This window comes from Bos mutus, unplaced genomic scaffold (genome assembly GCF_027580195.1).
Source record: "Bos mutus isolate GX-2022 unplaced genomic scaffold, NWIPB_WYAK_1.1 CTG235, whole genome shotgun sequence".
NCBI lineage: Eukaryota > Metazoa > Chordata > Mammalia > Artiodactyla > Bovidae > Bos > Bos mutus.
Genome location: NW_027219743.1, coordinates 114,990 through 136,744, shown reverse-complemented (window position 1 = coordinate 136,744; position 21,755 = coordinate 114,990). Strand labels below are relative to the sequence as shown.

Sequence of the window (21,755 nt, the reverse complement as noted above, 5' to 3'; positions counted from 1 at the left end):
GGATCATAAGTCACTCAGCAGCCCCTGCTGACTTGTCAGGTGTTCCTGCTCACCAGGGCCTTGGGCACCTTTGAGAGGTTTCACTTAGCTTTTAAAAATCTGGCATCATTAAGGAGACTTTACCATGAAAGTACCACAAGGTAGATATTTTGGTCTGTAATTTAAAAAATAAGTCTTAGTTGTCTGCCTTAAATTATCTTGCTGGGGGACTTTCAACTCTTGAAAGATAGGTTTGTGAAACTTGAGAGTTAGGGAGAAACACTGGGTTTGGTATGGCTTCCTTTGGGCAGGAAAGGGTCTGAACTGACGTTGAGTCTTTGGCCTTTCTGAGCTGGAGAATTCTTTCCACGTAGAGATAACTGTCCATGACCTACCTCAGAAGGGTGTTTCGTGGATTAGCTGAGCAGTAATAGGACATCTTTAGGTCAAATGACCAGGGGAGTTTAGGAATTACCCAAAAATGACCTTAATGTGTGGAGTACAAGGTTGCGTGCAAAGAAAGGGAGGAAATGTGTCCCCAAAATGTGATAGCTCGGTAAACACAAAAATCTGACTTAGTGACTTTCCAGGAGTTTATGGGGAAAGTAGGTCAAATTGTATTCCTGTTACCCATGACAGTTGGTTTTTCACTGCACAGGATACTGACACCATGAGGGCAGCCAGGCAGTCTGTGAGGAGGATTACCCAGGGCTTCTGTGTAAATTGATCTGGAGTGTTCATCTGCATAGAGGCTTGTGTTTCCCCGTGCCTGGGATGATGTTGTAGTGTACCTTGCCAAAATACATATTTACTCTAATTATTTATTCTGAATATGGTTACCTAAAATAAGGTGTACTTGATTAGCCCTTCTTTGGTTCTAATACTGCCTTAGCTCTCCTTGGGACATTCCAAACACATTTCATAAGTACATGGCCAGTTTTTGTTTTTGTTTTTGTTTTTAATTGGGGAAGATTGTAAAATTTTCCAACATTGGAAAACCATAAGTTTCAACTGTTTTCTCTCCTTTGGCACTGGAACCACCTTTGTGATTGTGGAACCTCCCCATCAAAGGAGTTGGAAAGGGTTTGGAAGAAGGAGAAAAATAGGTGAAATATGTGTTAGTTTTTCGGGCTACCATAACAAAATACCATAGACCTGGTGGTTTACATAACAGAAACACATTTTCTCACAGTTTTGGAGGCTGAGAAGTGCAAGATCAAGGTATCAGCATATTTAGTTTCTGGTGAGAACTCTCTTCCTGGCCGGTAGACAGCCACCTTCCTTCTGTGTTGTGATGTGACCATTCCTTAGTGCCTGTGGAGGAAAAGAGATCTCCCTCTCTCTCTGTTTTATTTTTTTAAACTGAAATATAGTTGACATACAACATGATGTTAGTTTCAATTGTACAACATACTGATTGATTGGTATTTGCATACATTGGAAAATGATGACCTGTAAGTCTAGTTACCATCTGTTCCCATATGATGTTATTACAGTATTATTGACCATATTCCTTATGCTGTATATGACATCCTCATTGCTTATTTATTCTATAAGTGGAGGCTTATACCTCTTAATCTTGTTCACCTGTTTTGTGCCACCCCCATCCCTTGTTTATTCTCTGTATCTTTGTCTACTTTCATTTTGTCTTGGTTTTTAGATTCCACATGTAAGTTAGATCATTCAGTATGTCTTTCTCTAACTTATTTCACTTAGCATAATACCCTCTAGACCCATCCATGTTGTCACCAATGGCAAGAATTCATTTTTTGAATGGCTGAGTAATCTTTCATTATATGTGTATGCCCCATCTTCTTGATCCATTCATCAGTCAGTGGACACTTCACTTTCTTCCATATCTTGGCTATTGTAAATAGCATGGCAGTGAACATAGGGGTGTATATATCTTTTCCAAATAGGGCTTTTGTTTACTTTGGATAAATACCCACCTGTGAAATTCCTGGATCATATGGTGGTTCTATTTTTAATTTTTTGAGGGATCTCCATACTGTTTTCCATAGTGGCTGTGCCAGTTATAACCTTAACTAATGGTATGGGAGGATTCCCTTTTCTCTGTATCCTCACCAGAACTTGTTGTTTGTTGTCTTTTTGATGATAGTCATTCTGCTAAGTGTGAGGTGATGTCTCATTGTGGTTTTGAATTGCATTTCCCTGATGATTAGTGAAGTTGAGTATCCCTGCATATGCCTGTTGGCCATCTGCACAGGCCATCTGCATGTCTTCTTTGGAAAAATGTCCCTTCAGGTCCTCTGCCCAATTTTTTTAAATGGGGTTATTTTGTTTTCGATGTTGAGTTGAATGAGTTATTTGCATATATTAGATTGATTCCTTGTTGAGTATATCATGTGCAAGTCATTTACTCACTCCCATTCAGTAAGCTGCCTTTTCATTTTGTTGATGGATTCTTTCACTGTGAAAAAGCCTTTTAGGTTGATGTAGTCCCTTTTGTTTATTTTTTCTTTTGTTTCCCTTACCTGAGGAGACAGATCCAAAAAAGTATTGCTAAGACTGATAGCAGAGTGTACTGCCTGTGTTTTCTTCTAGAAGTTTTATGGTTTCATATCTTAGGTTTGTAAGTCCTTAATCCATTTTTTATTAGCCCTGGGTGTTTTTTGGAAGGAATGATGCTAAAGCTGAAACTTCAGTAGTTTGGCCACCTCATGCGAAGAGTTGACTCATTGGAAAAGACTCTGATGCTGGGAGGGATTGGGGACAGGAGGAGAAGGGGATGACAGAGGATGAGATGGCTAGATGGCATCACCAACTCGATGGATGTGAGTTTGAGTGAACTCTGGGAATTGGTGATGGACAGGGAGGCCTGGCTTGCTGTGATTCATGGGGTCGCAAAAAGTCGAATACGACTGAGCAACTGAACTGAATCCACTTTGAGTTTGTTTTGTATATGATGTGATAAAGTGGTCCAGTTTGATTCTTTTATCTGTAGCTTTCTAGTTTTCCCAACAGTATTTATTGAAGATACTGTCTTTCTCCTACTGTCTTTCTCCTGCTGTGTATTCCTCCTTTATCATAGATTAATGCACCAAATAAGCATGGGTTTATTTCTGAGTTCTCTATTCTGTTTTTGTGCCAGTACCATACTGTTTTGATATAGTTACTGGCATCTGTGTGTCTGTGTTAGTACCACTACCATACTGTTTTGATGACTGTAACTTTGTGATATAAATTGTTTGAAATCAGGGTGTGTGATACCTGGAGCTTTGTTCTCTCTCTCAAAACTTCTTTGACTATTTGGAGTCTTTTGTGTTTTCATATAAATTTTAGAATTTTTTTGTTCTGACTCTTTGATCTCTCTCCTTTTTCTTATAAGGCCACTAATTCCATCATGGAGACACCACCCTCATGACCTAGTCTCACCCTTACTACCTCCCACAGGCCCTCCAAATACCATCATCTTGGGGCTTATGGCTTCAACATCTTATTTTTGGGGGAATGCAAATATTCAGTCCATAATAGAAGTGTTTGAAGGAAAGAGAAAAACACAAGTAGTATGTATCAAACCAGTGGGTGACTTGTAAACACCTGGGGTCTTGTGGTTAGCTCCTTGGTTAGGGCAGTGATACCAATGCATGGTGTAGCTCTTTCTGTGGACCTTCAGTATTGTATGTCATGAGCTGTACTTCCAAATTACAGGTGAGTGATTATAGGGACAAGTTAGCACAGATTCATTACCACTGGCAAGAAAGTAGCTTTGTGCATTACACAAGTTGGTAGGAAACTTTGCAATTTCTGTATTGACGAAGATCTGATTTAGGAAATCTGGTTGGCCCTTGCCCATGCTCCCTTGGGCTCTCACAGATCTTAACCATCTGCCATCAACTGTCATCAGATGAGCTCTTTGTGGGTTGTGCTGCCCAACCCAGGTGCCTTGTAGGCTGTCTCTTACTGGGAAAAGGTAAGCTGACATTGGGTTTTTACCATAGAACTCCTGGGTCCTTGGTTCAGTCACTTATTGTCATTTTGAATTCAGAATGCAAGCTGATTAAGACTCTTTGCACCTCTTTAGGCTAAGTGGAATGACTAGATTTTTCTTTAGGGGAGGACCTTAACTACCTCCTAAAAAATCACTGGTAAGATAAAGCACAGATTGAATTTACATCAAAACTATTTAATTTTTTTTTAACTTTGTTTTGTGGACATTATGAGAGAATAAGATAATTACTTCCTACTTTTGGCAGCTATTAACATTTTTCAAATTTTGTTTGACTTATTTCTTTTTTCCCCACTTTTCTTTTGTGGGGGACTAGTGTGTTTTAAAGGAGAAGGCAATGGCACCCTACTCCAGTACTGTTGCCTGGAAAATCCCATGGGCAGAGGAGCCTGATAGGCTGCAGTCCATGGGGTCGCGAAGAGTAGGACACGACTGAGCGACTTCACTTTCACTTTTCACTTTCATGCACTGGAAAAGGAAATGGCAACCCACTCCAGTATTCTTGCCTGGAGAATCCCAGGGACAGGGGAGCCTGGTGGGCTGCCGTCTCTGGGGTCGCACAGAGTCGGACATGACTGAAGCGACTTAGCAGCAGCAGCAGCAGTAGCAGTGTGTTTTAAAACAAAATCCTAAATATTATGTCATCTCATTCATTAGTGTTTCAGTTTACATCTCTGATAAGGACTTTGTTCCTTAAAAAACGTTGTGCCTTTCTTGCCTAAAAATTTTAGTGACAATTCCTTAACATTCCCATATTTAATTTTTCTCAGAGATGTCTTTTCATTTATGATTAGTTGCAACCAGGAATTAAGGTCCACACATTGTGTTTGGTTGTTAGGTTTGTAAATCTATTTTATTTTATAACAACCCCCTTCCCCTGCTTGTTTTCTTCATGCCTTTCATGTGATGGAGATAGCAGGTCATTTGTCAGGTAGAATGTCCACTTCTGGGGTCACTTCTTACTTGTAATGTTATCTGATTTGTTCGTTTATGTTCCATGTTTCCTGTAATCTGGCAGTGAGATGTAGCAGCTTGATTAGATTCAGACTTAAGAGTGAGCATTCTTGGTAGGTATTACTGTGTATAATCTGTTGCATCACATCATTAGAGATGTGATGCCTGAATGTGTCCCTCTTTGAGATACCAAGAGTGATTAGTGGGTTCCGATGGGGTCAACTTACCTATCTACCTTTCACCTGATAATTGTAGCATCCTTGTGAGTTATAACCTAGATCTATTTCATTAGGGGTCACAAAATGATGATCTAAATCTATCATTCCTCTTGCATTTACCAGTTGGTATTCTATCTATAAAGAATTTACTCTCAAAAAAGAAGAAATAAATTTGCCCTCATGAAATACTTGGGTCTTCTGAAAAAAAAAAAAAAAAGAATGTATAGGAAGGAGAGGGGAAAGGCTTGATTTTTTCCCTTTTATCATTTTTCTGATTTATGATTTAATGCCTTAACAACCAGTGAGTTTTTTTTCCTTTTTCAAGTATCAGCAAGATCTTGTAGATCTGAATGTATTTGTTTCAATCCATTGAAGGCAGTATTCTTTTCCATGCTCAGTTTATATTTATCTCCTGCATACTTCTTACAAGGCCCTAGTAGTCTGTGATACCTTTCTTGCTTTCCAGCATAAGTTGTTCCAAGCGTATCTTATTCTATTTCCTGGTCCAGACTCCAAATCAGCCATTTTCCCAAGGAGTACTGATTTTTCTGAAAATCAGTCATGTCCCCCAACTTTTGCCTCTCTTAGTGGTTGAATTTTTTTAACCTTCTTTTTAAGCCTTTCATCTTAAGTTTTTGTTTCATTTAAAATTCTTCTCATCAGGCTGTTTCTAAGACTGTCATTTTCTCCCTCTAATGAAATAACTGGTAGCTACATTCCCTCTTTCTATATAGACTGTCAGAGTGCTGGAGATGCCTTATTTTGGGCTTTGGCTGCTGGGATATTTTCTGCAGTGTTCCACCACTTTCTTCATCTCCTTGAAATCTGTTTCATTTACTGCAGTCAGAATGATTGGTTGTGCCAGTTTGACTGTTCACCCAAGTCGTCCTGTGATCCTCAGCCTTTGGATCAGTCTTCTCTGCCTTGACCTCTTCCCTTCAGCCACCTTTCACTCAAGCAGGGTCTCAGTGGCTCTTCAGATTTGAGAAACTGGAAGTTCTTTCTTTTTCATTTACAGCCTGTACCCTGATGCATGCATGTGTGATCAGTCATGCCCCGCCTCTTTGCGACCCCATAGACTAGCCAGCCAGGCTCATCTGTCCATGGGATTTCCCAGGCAGGAATACCAGAGTGGGTTTTTGCCATTTCCTTCTCCAGGGGATTGTCCCAACCCAGGGATCGAATACCACCCTGATGACTCCGTCTCATGAAAGAACAAGGCTGCCAATTTCCTGCGTCTGACCTGAAATGCTTCAGGCCTGGCTTAACACCCTTCTCTGCTGGAAATAAGACTTTGTTGATTGAGAAACACATTCTACTCCAAGTTATACCAGTATGGCCAGCTTATAGTCATTTTATACACATATCTCATAGGCAAAGCATGATTTTGTTCCTTGTATTTAAATTAAAATCAGTGATAACACTTCATACCACTTAATTATGTCCTTGCAGGTTCTGGTATACACTTTCAGCCTCACTACAAGCGTCTGTGTTAGATGCTATTATTTGCATTCTACATATGAGGAAGGGGCTTCCCAGATGGTGGTGCAATGTGACGAATCCACATGTAATGCAGGAGAAATGGGTTCAATCCCTGGGTCGGGAAGATTTCCCTGGAGGAGGACATGTCAACCCACTCCTGTATTCTTGCCTGGAAGATCCCATGGACGGAGGAGCCTGGCAGGCAACAGTCCATAGGACACAACTGAGCACATATGTGTGCATGTGCCTGCGTGTGCATGGGCACATGAAGAGAGTCGGACACAACTGAGCACACGTGTGTGTGCCTGCATGTGCGTGCACACACACGTACACACACACAGATGAGGAAACTGAACCTAGAGGTAACTTGCCCAGGATCACTGGGTGGGTGGGAAGAAGGAGTTTTGAATCCCGCCAGTCTGGTTCCATAGTCCATGTTCTGAATTGACTCTCAAATGCACTGAGGACCAAGGGTCTATTTTTTTTTTTTTTTTGCCTAAATGTTCATTGTTGTTATTTTCAGTCATTCAGTTGTGTCCAACTCTTTGTGACCGCATGGACTGCACCATGCCAGGCTTCCCTGTCTTTTACTATCTCCCTGAGTTTGTTCAAACTCATGTCCATTGAGTTGGTGATGCCATCCAACCATCTCGTCCTCTCTTGTCCCATTCTCCTGACTTCAATCTTTCCCAGAATCAGGGTCTTTTCCAATGAATGCCCATAACCTTTATAGTACCTGTTGGTATTTCCTTACCACTCTTGAGAATGATCAGTACATGCTTTTGATAATGCCACACATTAACTTTTCTTTCATTGGGGCACACGGGCTTGTGATCCTCCTCCTGGGATTGAGGTGGAGAGGTCAGGGTCTAGGTGGGAGGGGAAATGCTGTGGTTATAGATGTGTATGGTAACTAATAGTGACTAAGATTAAAGATTGTATTTACTGTGTCCTAAGCAAAAAACACCCAGGCCCATCTTCATCAATCCAAAAAGTTTGTGAATTTATCCTCCTTACACTTAATCTGCTTATGGTAGCCTGTCAGAAGATAAAGGTCATTAAGGCAGGCATGCATCTTCCAGGAAAGGTGAGTCAGATCAGATACAACAGCACATGTTGGTCTTATTTAAGAAACACTGACTTCCGGCCAGCTTGAAGTTTGAGTTGTAGGGCTACTACTCTCTATCATCGCATATTATTCTCTGAGCTCTTTTTTTTTTTTTTTTTTAAACTTTACAATATTGTATTAGTTTTGCCAAATATCGAAATGAATCCACCACAGGTATACCTGTGTTCCCCATCCTGAACCCTCCTCCCTCCCCATACGCTCCCTCTGGGTCGTCCCAGTGCACCAGCCCCAAGCATCCAGTATCCTGCATCGAACCTGGACTGGTGACTCGTTTCATACATGATATTATACATGTTTCAATGCCATTCTCCCAAATTTCCCCACCCTCTCCCTCTCCCACAGAGTCCATAAGACTGATCTATACATCAGTGTCTCTTCTGCTGTCTTGTACACAGGGTTATTGTTACCATCTTTCTAAATTCCATATATATGCATTAGTATACTGTACTGGTGTTTTTCTTTCTGGCTTACTTCACTCTGTATAATAGGTTCCAGTTTCATCCATCTCATTAGAACTGATTCAAATGTATTCTTTTTAATGGCTGAGTAATACTTCATTGTGTATATGTACCACAGCTTTCTTATCCATTCATCTGCTGATGGGCATCTAGGTTGCTTCCATGTCCTGGCTATTATAAACAGTGCTGCGATGAACATTGGGGTACACGTGTCTCTTTCCCTTCTGGTTTCCTCAGTGTGTATGCCCAGCAGTGGGATTGCTGGGTCATAAGGCAGTTCTATTTCCAGTTTTTAAGGAATCTCCACACTGTTCTCCATAGTGGCTGTACTAGTTTGCATTCCCACCAACAGTGTAAGAGAGTTCCCTTTTCTCACACCCTCTCCAGCATTTATTGCTTGTAGACTTTTGGATTGCAGCCATTCTGACTGGCGTGAAATGGTACCTCATAGTGGTTTTGATTTGCATTTCTCTGATAATGAGTGATGTTGAGCATCTTTTCATGTGTTTGTGAGCCATCTGTATGTCTTCTTTGGAGAAATGTCTATTTAGTTCTTTGGCCCATTTTTTGATTGGGTCATTTATTTTTCTGGAGTTGAGCTGTAGGAGTTGCTTGTATATTTTTGAGATTAGTTGTTTGTCAGTTGCTTCATTTGCTATTATTTTCTCCCATTCTGAAGGCTGCCTTTTCACCTTGCTAATAGTTTCCTTTGTTGTGCAGAAGCTTTTAAGTTTAATTAGGTCCCATTTGTTTGTTTTTGCTTTTATTTCCAATATTCTGGGAGGTGGGTCATAGAGGATCCTGCTGTGATGTATGTCGGAGAGTGTGTTGCCTATGTTCTCCTCTAGGAGTTTTATAGTTTCTGGTCTTACGTTTAGATCTTTAATCCATTTTGAGTTTATTTTTGTGTATGGTGTGAGCTCTTGAAGCCTCACTTTCTTCTGCTGTTGTGAGATACACTGTGGGTCAGGTTTTTCCAAGAAAAGAGACAATGTCTGGGAAGCTTTGGGCACCATAAAGCTTAAATGTTTCCTTCCTCAGCTGGATGCTTATTCTAAGCAAATAGACTTTCATAGACATATTTATGGAAATCTAGGCATAAAAAAATTTGCTCATGTATGCAGTTTCAGTTTCCAAGTTTGTAAAAGTAGTGGTGTCTTAACATAGGGTGAATATTTTAGGTAGTGTCTAAATACTGGTACCGTAACGAAACAGTCTGAGTTTCACACTTTTACTGTCTTAAATGGACTTGGCAGTAATTAGTAACTTGTGCAGCTAAAAATAGATGGAAGGGTGGGAAAAAAGTCACTGGGGATGATTCTGAGTGCTTGTGACTTTTTTTTTTTTGCCTCAATGTTGCATAACAACCCTGGTTAGAAATACTGATCATTCTAGTAACACTATGTTATCGAGGAGTAGTTTGTGAGAGGTTATAAGATTTTACAGGAAGGCAAGGTAGTTAAAATCAATAGCTTTTTTTTTCCCCCATGGTTAATTATTGTTATGATAAATCATTTATAAGTGGGTATGGAAAAGGGAACGGAGAAGGAAATGGCAACCCACTCCTGTATTCTTGCCTGGGAAATCCCATGGACAGAGGGGCCTGACGGGCTGTTGTCCATGGGGTCGCACAGAGTTGGTCACAACTGAAGTGACTTAGCATGCATGCATGCATGGAAAAGGGAAAGTTCAGAGACAACATTGTGGATTCTGGCATGTCTTTATCAGATTGAAACTTCAGTAGTCCTCTAAAAGGAGAAAGTATTTTCAATTGTAAGAAAATTAACATCTAGAGAGGTTTAATAGCCTTCCATGATCACCCAGCTAAGAAATAGTACAGGCAGAGTGGGGCCCAGGACTATCTGATTCTAATATCTGTGGCCTTTCCACAAAACTGTATTGTCTAAATGTGTGTGAGTGTGTGCCTGTGTGTGCGCACGCACACTCAATCGCCAGGTCATGTCTGATTCTTTGTGACCCCATGGACTCTAACATTGCCAGGCTTCTCTGTCCATGGGGTTTTCCAGGCAAGGAGAATGGAGTGGGTTGCCATTTCCTCCTCCAGGGGATCTTTCCAACCCATGGATCAAGCCCATGTCTGCTACATTGGCAGGCGGATTCTTTACCACTGAGCCACTGTACGCTGTTGTCTAAGACATAGACGTAATTATAACATGTCGAGCACTGAAACAGTGGGTGCCCCAAGGAACTCCAGTGCTACAATCCCTTAGTGTGTGGTATTTATGTAAGACAAGGGGTACCTTCTTACCTTCTGGGACTCAATTAATGCTTTTTGTGTTTTATCAGCTTTTTTCATGAGGCTTTGGCTTCTCCCTTGTAAAGTGCTTTCCTTTGCTTTTTGTACCATTTGCATTATCTGTAGGAAAAACATAATTCAGGATTTCTAATAAAGGCAAAACAAACCTTTCTAAAGTTAGAGTCCAGAAAACCAGGGCTTCTGCAATCGAGCTGGTTGTCTTCCTGTATTTCTTCCTAACTGGTCTAGCAACTCACTCCAACCCTATTTTGCTGGTGGTTATGTTGTTTAGTCGAATTTGACCTTGTCAAATAATTTACCTGCAGCTGTTATGAGGTGTACATGCAAATACTTGTGATTGCCTAACACTTTTGCCTTTGGTGCCAACTGTAAATTTGTTTTACTCTCTCCTGCTACTATTCAGGGACGTGAACAGCTTATCACTTCTCCTCGGTCTAACACTCTAAACATTGACTGTAAAGAACAAACACTACAGATGGTACACTCCATCATATTGTGTTGTGAATTTATATGTAGGTATGAACTCTTTTGTAGGGAAAATAAATTGTGTGATGTTGCTTTTAGAGAGCAGGGGAAGTATGATGCCTGTTTCAATGCATTGAAATAGAATTAGGCTTTGTTATAGTAGAAAAGACAATTTTTTTCTGTTTTGTCATTTACCGGCTATGTGAATAAGTCAGATAACCTTTCTGAGTCTCTGTTTCTAAAATGCAATACTAGTATTTTATCATGCAGTTGATGGTGGGAGAGGGGACCAGCTTTCATTTCTTGGCCCTTGTCTGTCCAGCCAAGGTCTTTCTCCATTGAGATGCCAGCTCAACCCCCAGGACACTTTGGGGCATATTTTAGACAGAGGGAAAGATGGGTCTTAATATTCACCTCATCTCTGGAGTTAGAGAGGGGAAGATAATGCTTTAATAGAAAGAGCATTTGAACGAGGAGGAAGATTTTGATTAAATCGAGAATCCATCATATCAAAAGAGTAAAAATGATGTTACCTATGAATCTGTTTCTAGAAGATTAAATCATTTGTTTGGCCATAAACAGAATTCTGGGAGAGGTGTCAGAAGAGAATGTGTGTCAGCAGCCCTTTGCATCTGGGGAGAGCTTACCAGGTGGTTTTATCTTCTTTTAGATAAGAGGTTTGTTGCTATTTCTTGTCATCAAGGAAAGCTATTTTTTATATTCAGATTAACATCAGTATTTGTTTTCCTCTACTGTTTCAAATTTATGAAAAATCTTCAAATAGCACCTGTTGAAACACTGGAATTTCCACTCTTCTTGGCACATGACTTATTAAAAAAAAGAAGCAGCAGCCTGCTAGTCATATTCTAATCTGCCTTGAATATCCCATGAAGTTAGAGCTTAATGAAACTCCACACGGTCAGTTCATCAGTAGTTGGCTGTTCACACTGCTGTCATTTATAGAAGGCTTTATATTTGCAGATTGCCTTCTCATACTGTTTTCATAGCTCTAAAGTAGGTATTCCGTTCTTATACAGACAAAACAAGTTAGTGAATTTTTCCATAGGCCACATCCTCAGCATCTGTGAAGCAAAGATAGTGCCCACCTCACAGGGTAGGAAAGGAAGTAGGTTAAAATGCATAGCACTTTTCAGGTGAAACTGGTTGTGTGGAGAAGGCTTAGTGTGAGCTGCTGCTGCTGTCATTGCTGCCATTGTCATCGTCTCCTGAAATGACAAATCTGAGGGATTTCAAGATCAAGCCCTTTGAAAAGCTGAAATAGATTTTATTGCCCATAGTGACAGCAACTAAGTAAGATGACCAGGGTCAGACATTGGTATCTTGCTAAAGATCATAGCGAGGAAGTTCAGGGTCAAGGGCTCCTTACACTGGAAGGGTCTATGATAGGATATCCATGTTCTGTCCTGCCTAAAACATGAAAGATGGGGTCTAAAGGAGGACTCCTTAAACTGTAGCATATACATACATTAGAACCCCTGAGAGCTTTTTAAAACACAGATTCCCAGGCCCTAGTCTTAGAGACTTTGATTCCATACGTCATGGATGGGGCCCAAGAATCTGCATTTCTGTGCAGTTCCAGGTGATGCTGATGCTACTGGGACATGAACCACACTTACTCACACTGGTCTAAAGGGCCTTAAAAGTTTGATTCCCTTCAATATCAGAAAATTACTGAGGCCAGGAGTCTACCTGGTGTTCTGTTTGCCCCCTCCATGATAGAAGGACAAACCAAGATGGAAGACCATGACTATAAGATCTTTATTCAGTTCAGTTCAGTTGCTCAGTCATGTCCGGCACTTTGTGACCCCATGAATTGCAGCACGCCAGGCCTCCCTGTCCATCACCAACTCCCAGAGTTCACTCAGACTCACGTCCATCGAGTGTTCATGGGGTTCTCAAGGCAAGAATACTGAAGTGGTTTGCTGCCGGGGACCAGCCCCGGCTGATCCAGGGTATTTGAAGGGGAGACGGTGTCGGCGACCTATTCAAATGGTAATTAGAGATATAAAGAGTAATAGAATGAGGATAGCTCAGTAGGAAAATTCAGTGGAGAAAAGAGGCTGAGTAGCTTGGTTTACACGGAAAATCAATATAACCCGTGACACCAGGTTAGCTCTGACCACGGAGGCCGCAGGCGCCCTCTCGAATAGCAGAAGGTGCCCCACCTTAGACACCTTCTCGAGTGGGTCTTAGAAGCCCAGGCAAATAAGTGGTCGCAGAGGATATCCACGCTCCAGATGGAGACTTCAGCCAGAAGTTAAGGAGAAGAATGACATGGGGAGACCAAGCATTGGTGAGCAAGGCCCATAGCTTTATTTTTAACAGGGGCTTTTATACCCTAAGTTACACATAGAGGATAATAGGGGATGCAAAGTCAGCAGTCTTTGATTCTTATCAAAAACCAGGGTTTCTTTCCTGCAAATTTATCGTATACAAATGGTTTAGGTGATTTACATCATCTTCTGGCCAGAAGGCCTATTAACATTTTATGACTCTTGACAAGGACTTATCAACAAAGACTTATTTTCTCTAAGAGTAATTATTTTAAGGTTTGGCGCCATCTTCCGAAGATAAAATTGCATTCCTATAGGGTGGATGTGTAATGGGTTTACAACAAAGGAAAGAATTTATTACCTTAAGGGTCTAAAGTTATTAGCACCAAGGCCACTACTTATTTTTTCTACATACCAACTATATTAATTAATACATATTCAAGGATACAATTCAGGGGATGTGAAAACTTGGCAACAAACATTGACTCATCAATGAAATCCCTTACTAGTCTTATTCTGACAGTTTCTAACTCTCTGAGAGGCTCTAAGCTATTTGAATATCTTAAGCTTCCCCTGCCTCTGGAGGCTGGGAGACTGTAAACAATCGTATGCATAGCTGTAGGAGTCCGGGTAAACTTGTCAGGCGAGTTAGAGAGCCATCTGAGGGGTTTGGATTTAAACACTCCTAATTGCCCAGGAACTTTATTAATTGGAGCTGTAAGTTAACTCTTTGACAGAGAGAGCAAGATGGTGGTGGGGGACAGCCTCCAGTAAAGTCAGAGGTGAGAGCACAAAGCAATAAAGTAGGCAGACTCTGGTTTTTTTGGGGGGTAGATGCTCGAGAATATCCAGGCAGACTCCTGAGGCTCGATCCCGCCTTTGCGTATGCCGAGCGTCCTTCCTCATGACCTTTGTCACGAGTGGAATGCCTCACCGGCTCCCGGCAGTTTGCCATTCCCTTCTCCAGTGGACCACATTCTGTCAGACCTCTCCACCATGACCCGCTCGTCTTGGGTGGCCCCATGGGCATGGCTTAGTTTCATTGAGTTAGACAAGGCTGTGGTCCTAGTGTGATTAGATTGACTAGTTTTCTGTGATTAGATTGACTAGATCTTTATTAGAATTAATAATACTGGAAACTCCCCTTGATTGGTTTCCACAAAGTAACTGGCAGTTTAAAAAGTCGTGAGCATTTGAAACACAAAGGGTCCATGGCAGCTGACCTACTGATTCTCTGTCCATCCCCTGTCTTCTCCGTTTTGTTCCAGTCTACACCTTGGAGCCTGCCCTCTGGATGTTCATCACTAGGGCTCCGTCCATGTGGCTTTGGTTTGGGTTCAGTCAGTGGAAGGCCAGGGGAGGAGCGAATTCAGGGGTGGGTGTCTGTCCCTTCTGCTGCTTCTCCTTTCCGTGTAGTACCGGCAGTGCCTGTAACCATCTGTTACCAGCGTCAATGGGGAAGCCTCTCCTCCTTCACTTCAGCTCTCTCCAATCTCCAGTAGAGCTGTGTCTTCCTTTGTCCTTCCTGCCTGTGGCTGTTAAAGGCTTGTCATTCCTAACGCCTGTGTTCAGCAGCCTCTCATGCTGGGTTTCAGAACTTCACCCACATAGGTTTGATAGGCTGTCTTTTGAGAAGACCCTTGATTGATACTGGAGGATAAGAAGAGCTCCCAAAAGATGGGAAGATTGATGGTAGAAGGTGTAGCCTTGGATGAAAAGAACATCATGAGTGGAGTGGGTGTTGGTGGTGATTTTTTTTTTTTTTTATGTCAAGGGGCTCCAAAATCACTTTTTATGTTGACTGCAGCCATGAAATGAAAAGACACTTGCTCCTTGGAAGGAAATCTATGACAAACCTAGACAGTGTATTAGAAAGCAGAGACATTACTTTGCCAACAAAGGTCCATCTAGTCAAAGCTATGATTTTTCCAGTAGTCACGTGCGGACATGAGAGTTGGACCATAAGGAAGGCTGAGCACTGAAGAATTGATGCTTTCGAACTGTGGTACTGGAGAAGAGTCTGTTGAGTCCCTTGGACTGCAGGAAGACCAAACAAGTCAATCGTAAAAGAAGTCAACCCCAAATATTCATTAGAAAGACTGATGCTGGAGCTGAAGCTCCAATACTTTGGCCACCAGATGTGAAGAGCTGACTCATTGAAAAAGCCCCTGATGCTTGGAAATATTGAGGGCAAGAAGAGAAGGGGATGCCAGAGGATGAGATCATTGGATGGCATCACTGACTCAATGAACATAAATTTGTGTAAACTCTGGGAGATGGTGAAGGACAGGGAAACCTGGCGTGCCACAGTCCATGGGGTCACAAAGAGTTGGACATGACTTGGTGACTGAATAAGACAAGAAGAGGTGAGGAGTACAGGAAAAGGGTCTAGCCTTTAAATTGATTCTGAATTTATCTCAGAAGGTCCCAAGAGGTCCCTGGGTGAGAAGCTACAACTGCTAGAATGTGACCCAAGTGTCATCCCTAAGTGTAAACTTGCATGACGAGGGTTCAGAGTCAGAGGAGCCTTTTTGTGAAGAATTTACATTCTTCTTCGACAATTGCCTATCAGTTTGTTTTTTTTTTTTCTTTCCTGCCCCCGCCATTTCTCTAGACACCCCTTAGTGTTGTTAGTCTCTACACAGGAGTCATAAGGTCTTTTTGTGGCACTTTGATCTTGCTCAATTTTGTTATAGTATATTGAACATATTCTGAAGTGCCTTCCAGAACTACATTCACAACGTAACAACTAGTTGAATAGAATCATCACACCCTCAGTTCCTTTGCCCATGGGTTCCAGTGATGGGCACGTCACTAAGATGAAAAATGCTGTTCATGGTTGTGGTACTCAGCTACATCACCCTCTACAGTACCCTTGCCATGAAGCAGGACCATAGCACAGACTCGTACCAATTCTGTGTGTTTATTGGTTCTTTTATATTGAAATGTGATGCCCAGGTTGAAACTGTTCAACAGCTTTTAGAGATTTTTTTTGATGGGGGTGGGTAGTAAATGCTGTCTTAATACTTTTTCTTAAATGTTTTAAAGATAAAACAGGTCCTTGATCTCAGATTTTCTGTTGTTACAGTTCTTTAGGAAGAAGAAAATTTCTTGATGAGGAGAAATGAATTCTGAAATTTTTCTTTCTCTTTCTGTGTTTTCATATCCCTCTGTGTCATAAAACATGACTTTGTGAAGGAATTGGGGGTGTGACCTTATACAATTGAGGCAAACCATGGTGAATCACCTTGTGTTACCATGGCACACATTTCAGGCACATGAGCCCTTTGTTTCTCCTGAATTTTGCCTCCTTTCTGGTTATTTATCCTGAGTGCATGGTGGCCGGACACCCTGAGAAGACAAGCCACAGAGGAGTGGATTGCAAGTCCACCAGGAAGGCCATGGTGTCTTCCTGGATGAAGGCTGCCTTGACATGGTGATGTGTGAGTGTCAACTGTTAGTGGAAATTGACTGAAGGGAATAAGGGGATTCCTAGTGCAGATGATCCTCAGAGAGGCCATATCCTGTCCAGGGAACAGGAGGAACCTGGCAGGGAGGATGGGGGCCGCCATCATAGGCTTCTTTTCCAGTCTTGGATCCTGGGGTGAGGATGGTTCTTGCTGATCTGCTTTGTTTCCACCTCCTTAAGTAGGGATCTTCCCTATCCCCCTCTCTGGGGAAAGAGCTGTTCTCTTGCTAGTATCTCCATCTCTGGTTTGGCCCCAGGAAATCTCTGGGAGCCTTCTCCTGGTGTTTTGAGGACTCATCTCCTTACTTGCATCTGACTCTTTGCAACCCCATGGACTATACTGTAAGGAAATGGCAACCCATTCCAATATTCTTGCCTGGAGAATCCCATGGACAGAGGAGCCTGGTGGGCTACAGTCCATGGGGTCACAAAGAGTTGGACACGACTGAAGCGACTTAGCATGCACACTCCTTACTCACTTCACTTGGGATGAGCTAGCCATTTTCATTATTGGTTTGGTTTCCTTTGGCTCCACAGTGCCTTTTTTCCCTCCTCCTCCCCCGAGCTTTGTTCCCTAAGGCTGTTCTGGTGGGCCATTTTCCCAGCTCATCTTCTGTGAATCAGCTCTCCCTATTGTCTGCTCTCCTTGTTTCCCTGCACAGCCCTCCTGCTTCTTCATCCTTTTACCATTTACCTGGCCCCAGATGAGGGCTGCTTCATATAAACAGGGATGCCACAAACTCCTTTTAGAAGTCTAGGTGATTCAAACCCACTTGCCACAAACTCCTTTTAGAAGTCTAGGTGATTCAAACCCACTTTTACATGTTAAAGGTCCCCTCTTTTTAGGTGATCTAAGCTCTTAAACAGCAGTTATATCTATGTCTCTTCCTTAACTTCCCAGGAGAAGAACTTTTGCATGGTCTTGGATAACTACTGTCTCACTGGTCTGCACTGGGGGATTTAGAGTTTACAAACAATGATTTCTAATTAGTTTTACATTTTCAAAACTACCTCCTTTAAATAGAGACTTCTATCTTGATCCAAAAGATGTATACAAGAAGATGTTGCTCTGGTGAGAACTAAGGTTGTGAAATGCAAAATCAGTTCATTCCTTAATGGCAGTAATAAATGTAGAACCTTCATTTAAGCAATTAGCTTTGGGAGTACAAGGCTAGACAGATGAAAAAATGGATTAATGATTTTGTTAATTAGTTCTTTCATCACAGGCAGCTTCATGATAATAGAGCACTTACACACACAGGCAGTTGTATGGAGAAGGAAATGGCAACCCACTGCAGTACTCTTGCCTGGAGAATCCCATGGACAGAGGAGCCTGGTGGGCTACAATCCATGGGGTCGCAAAGAGTTGGACATGACTGAGAGACTAACACATACACCCCTCCCATCCCAGACTGCTGTCCAGTGAGTCATCCTCACTTTTGCATTTCCTGATATCTTTTCTTCCTTCTAAAAATCTGTGTAAGATACCTATCATCTGATTTGTCAGGATAGTCTAGGTTTTGCAGCACTGACAAAAATACTGCAAAATCTTTGTGGCTTAACACCATAGAGGTTTATTTCTTACTCACTGAAAGACCATTTGGTGTCTGGGTGCTCGCCACGGGGAGCTGTCCTCCTTGTGGTGGCTCTGCCTCCATCGTAGGACACTTCTGCATCATCATTACCTTCCACCATGACTACGAAACGTGAAGAAAGAATGGAGAACTCCACAAGGGTATTTAAATACACCTCTCTGAAGGGTGTGTTGCTGACATTTGATTGGCTAGAGCAAGTCACGTGACCTGATTCACTTCAAGGCATGGGGTAAGTGTCCTCTTCCCAGGAGCTTTGAAGGAGAAAGGAGGCACAGATACTAGGAATGGCTACCTCAGGCTCCAGAAACTGAGAATTCAGAAACAAATAAAGGCATAATCCCAGTCTTTCAGTCCAGCTGGAGAGGTAAACAGGTTCATAGTATTACAGTATAGTCTTATAAAAATGTACAAATTACAATTTGGCATTGTAATGACTGTGATAGAACAGAAAGCACCTAAGAGCACAGAGAAGAGCAGGGCATCTACCTCCTTGGGCTGGAGATGAGGGAAAACCCTCCAGTGGCAGTGACATCAGGGCTGGGCTTTGTTCGCTAGCTTGAGGTCTCCTTATCTTGGAGGGTGGGTCGGCCTTATCTCCACTTCTTGGTTAGGGCACTTGTAATCTCCACTTCTTGGTTAGGGCAGAAGAGCTGAAGGGCAGTCTGTTCCCATTCTGCTGGGTCTCTCAGAGTTGCTCTTGCCTTGTGACCTTGGGCATATGGAAATGGGTGCTTCCTTGTCTCCCCTCCCTCCCAGCCTTGACCTCAGGCTGCATCTGCTCAGTGCCAGGTGTCCACCTTCAGTGCCAGCAGAGCATCGTGCCAGCTGCCCTCCAACCCAACCTTGGGTCAGGCGGAGGAAGATGAAGTAGGAGAGCATAGAAAGGAAAGTATATCCTTTATTCCTGCTTGTTTTCAATTCTTAAATTTCTCTGTGAAGTCCAGGGAATTGTGACCTCAAGATACCCATAGCTCCTTGTCTCAGTAGACTCAGGTAGAAAATTGTAAATGTTTTCAAGGCTGACCTCTCAAAATCCACCTGCTTAACGTTGAGAAAAACAAACACCTCTCTTGCTTTCATAAGTTTCCTGACAGCTCCTGTTTCTTACCCTGTAGGATGAGAATTTGGCTCATTAATGTGAGCCCCATAAATATGTGTACCCTGCCTCCAAGCCTACCTCCCTCTCACCTCAGTCCTCACGTAATTGAGTTGCTGCTGGGCCATAGTCCAGAGGAGCCTTTTGTGTTCACTTGACTCTGAAATTGGATTTGGGACCGAGTCAATCGGGGTTTTGATTGCAAACAAAAGAAACCAACTCTGAAATTACTAGGAGGTGTTGTAGGTCATCCTACAGCATTATTGGAAGGCTGGAGAGGTAGGCTTCTGACGGGGCAGGAACCAAGGATGTTTACAGAGAAGAAGCCATAGAATGTAAACAGTCACGAGCATGAATGGGGACTTCCCTGATGGTCCAGTGGTTAAAACTTCACCTTCCAATGCAGGGGTTGCGACTTTGATCCCCAGTCTGGGAGCTAAGATCCCACATGTCTTGTGGCCAAAACACCAAAACATAAAACAGAAACTGTCATTGTACAAATTTAAGAAAGACTTTAAAAATTATCCACATGCAAAAAAAACCTTAAAAAAAAAAAAAGCATGAATGTCAAGAACAACCGGCCTGTGTCTCTCTGTCACACGCCAGCTAAACAACTCTGGACACACCTCTTAACCTCCGGGGATAGCTGTCAGTGAGACATGCACTCTCACTGTATTTGGAATAAGTACTTAAACAGTGACTGGCAAATAATAAACAGTATCTCACTGTTTGGTGAGTATGCATTTCTAGTTGAGGTTATGCATACCTCTAAATATATTTTGGCTTTTAGCTGGTAAATATAATTGCTCTCTGGGCTGCAGGCTTTGCTTCTGTGCCCCCAACTGTTTCTTTGCTGGAACTAGTTTCTCCCTTATTGCTGATGGCCAAACATTTGTTCAAGGACCTTGTTTCAGTTCTTTGTTCCCTCAGAACCATCGATTCTGGGACACTATTAACAACAGAAGCACATAAAAATCGTGGTCTGTACATTTGTGGCTTCAGTTTTACTTGGCCACCCTGAGTGATAGTGTAATCAACTTTTTTTCTGCCAGTTGTCTTCTTTTGTTTGATATTATGTTTTCATGGTTATTACTAACATCCCCTTTACTCTTTCCTCCTGTTATTCTGATCAGAGAGAACAGCCAAAATGGAGATTGCCATAGATGATAAACCATATTACTTCTGAGAATGGTTTAGGAGTTCTCTCCCCTTTTTAAGTGTAGCATTAATATTTAAACACATTAATAATTAACATAACTGCTTATTATTGTTATTATTATTCATACTAAATATTTTTTAAATTTTATTTTATTTTTTAACTTTACAATCTTGTATTGGTTTTGCCATATATCAACATGCTTCTGCCACAGGTATACATGTGTTCCCCATCCTGAACCCTCCTCCCTCCTCCCTCCCCATACCATCTCTCTGGGTTGTCCCAGGGCACCAGCCCCAAGCATCCAGTATCGTGCATCAAACCTGGACTGGCGACTCGTTTCATATATGATATTATACATGTTTCAATGCCATTCTCCCAAATCATCTCACCCTCTCCCTCTCCCACAGAGTCCAAAAGACTGTTCTATACATCAGTGTCTCTTTTGCTGTCTCGTATACAGGGTTATTGTTACCATCTTTCTAAATTCCATATATATGCCATTATATATTCCATATATAATGGTGTTTTTCTTTCTGGCTTACTTCACTCTGTATAATAGGCTCCAGTTTCATCCACCTCATTAGAACTGATTCAAATGTATTCTTTTTAATGGCTGAGTAATGCTCCATTGTGTATATGTACCACAGCTTTCTTATCCATTCATCTGCTGATGGACATCTAGCTTGCTTCCATGTCCTGGCTATTATAAACAGTGCTGCGATGAACAATGGGGTACATGTGTCTCTTTCAATTCTGGTTTCCTCAGTTTGTATGCCCAGCAGTGGGATTGCTGGGTCATAAGGCAGTTCTATTTCCAGTTTTTTAAGGAATCTCCACACTGTTCTCCATAGTGGCTGTACTAGTTTGCATTCCCACCAACAGTGTAAGAGAGTTCCCTTTTCTCCACACCCTCTCCAGCATTTATTGCTTGTAGACTTTTGGATTGCAGCCATTCTGACTGGCTTGAAATGGTACCTCATAGTGGTTTTGATTTGCATTTCTCTGATAATGAGTGATGTTGAGCATCTTTTCATGTGTTTGTGAGCCATCTGTATGTCTTCTTTGGAGAAATGTCTATTTAGTTCTTTGGCCCATTTTTTGATTGGGTCATTTATTTTTCTGGAATTGAGTTACAGGAGTTGCTTGTATATTTTTGAGATTAGTTGTTTGTCAGTTGCTTCATTTGCTATTATTTTCTCCCATTCTGAA

General features: G+C 41.9%; 1 long non-coding RNA gene across 2 annotated transcripts in view; it reads left to right on the top strand.

The window, feature by feature from the left end:
* Positions 1-21,755, top strand: part of LOC138986892 (uncharacterized) — a 132,452-nt gene that overhangs the window by 1,148 nt on the left and 109,549 nt on the right. The window lies entirely within an intron of this gene.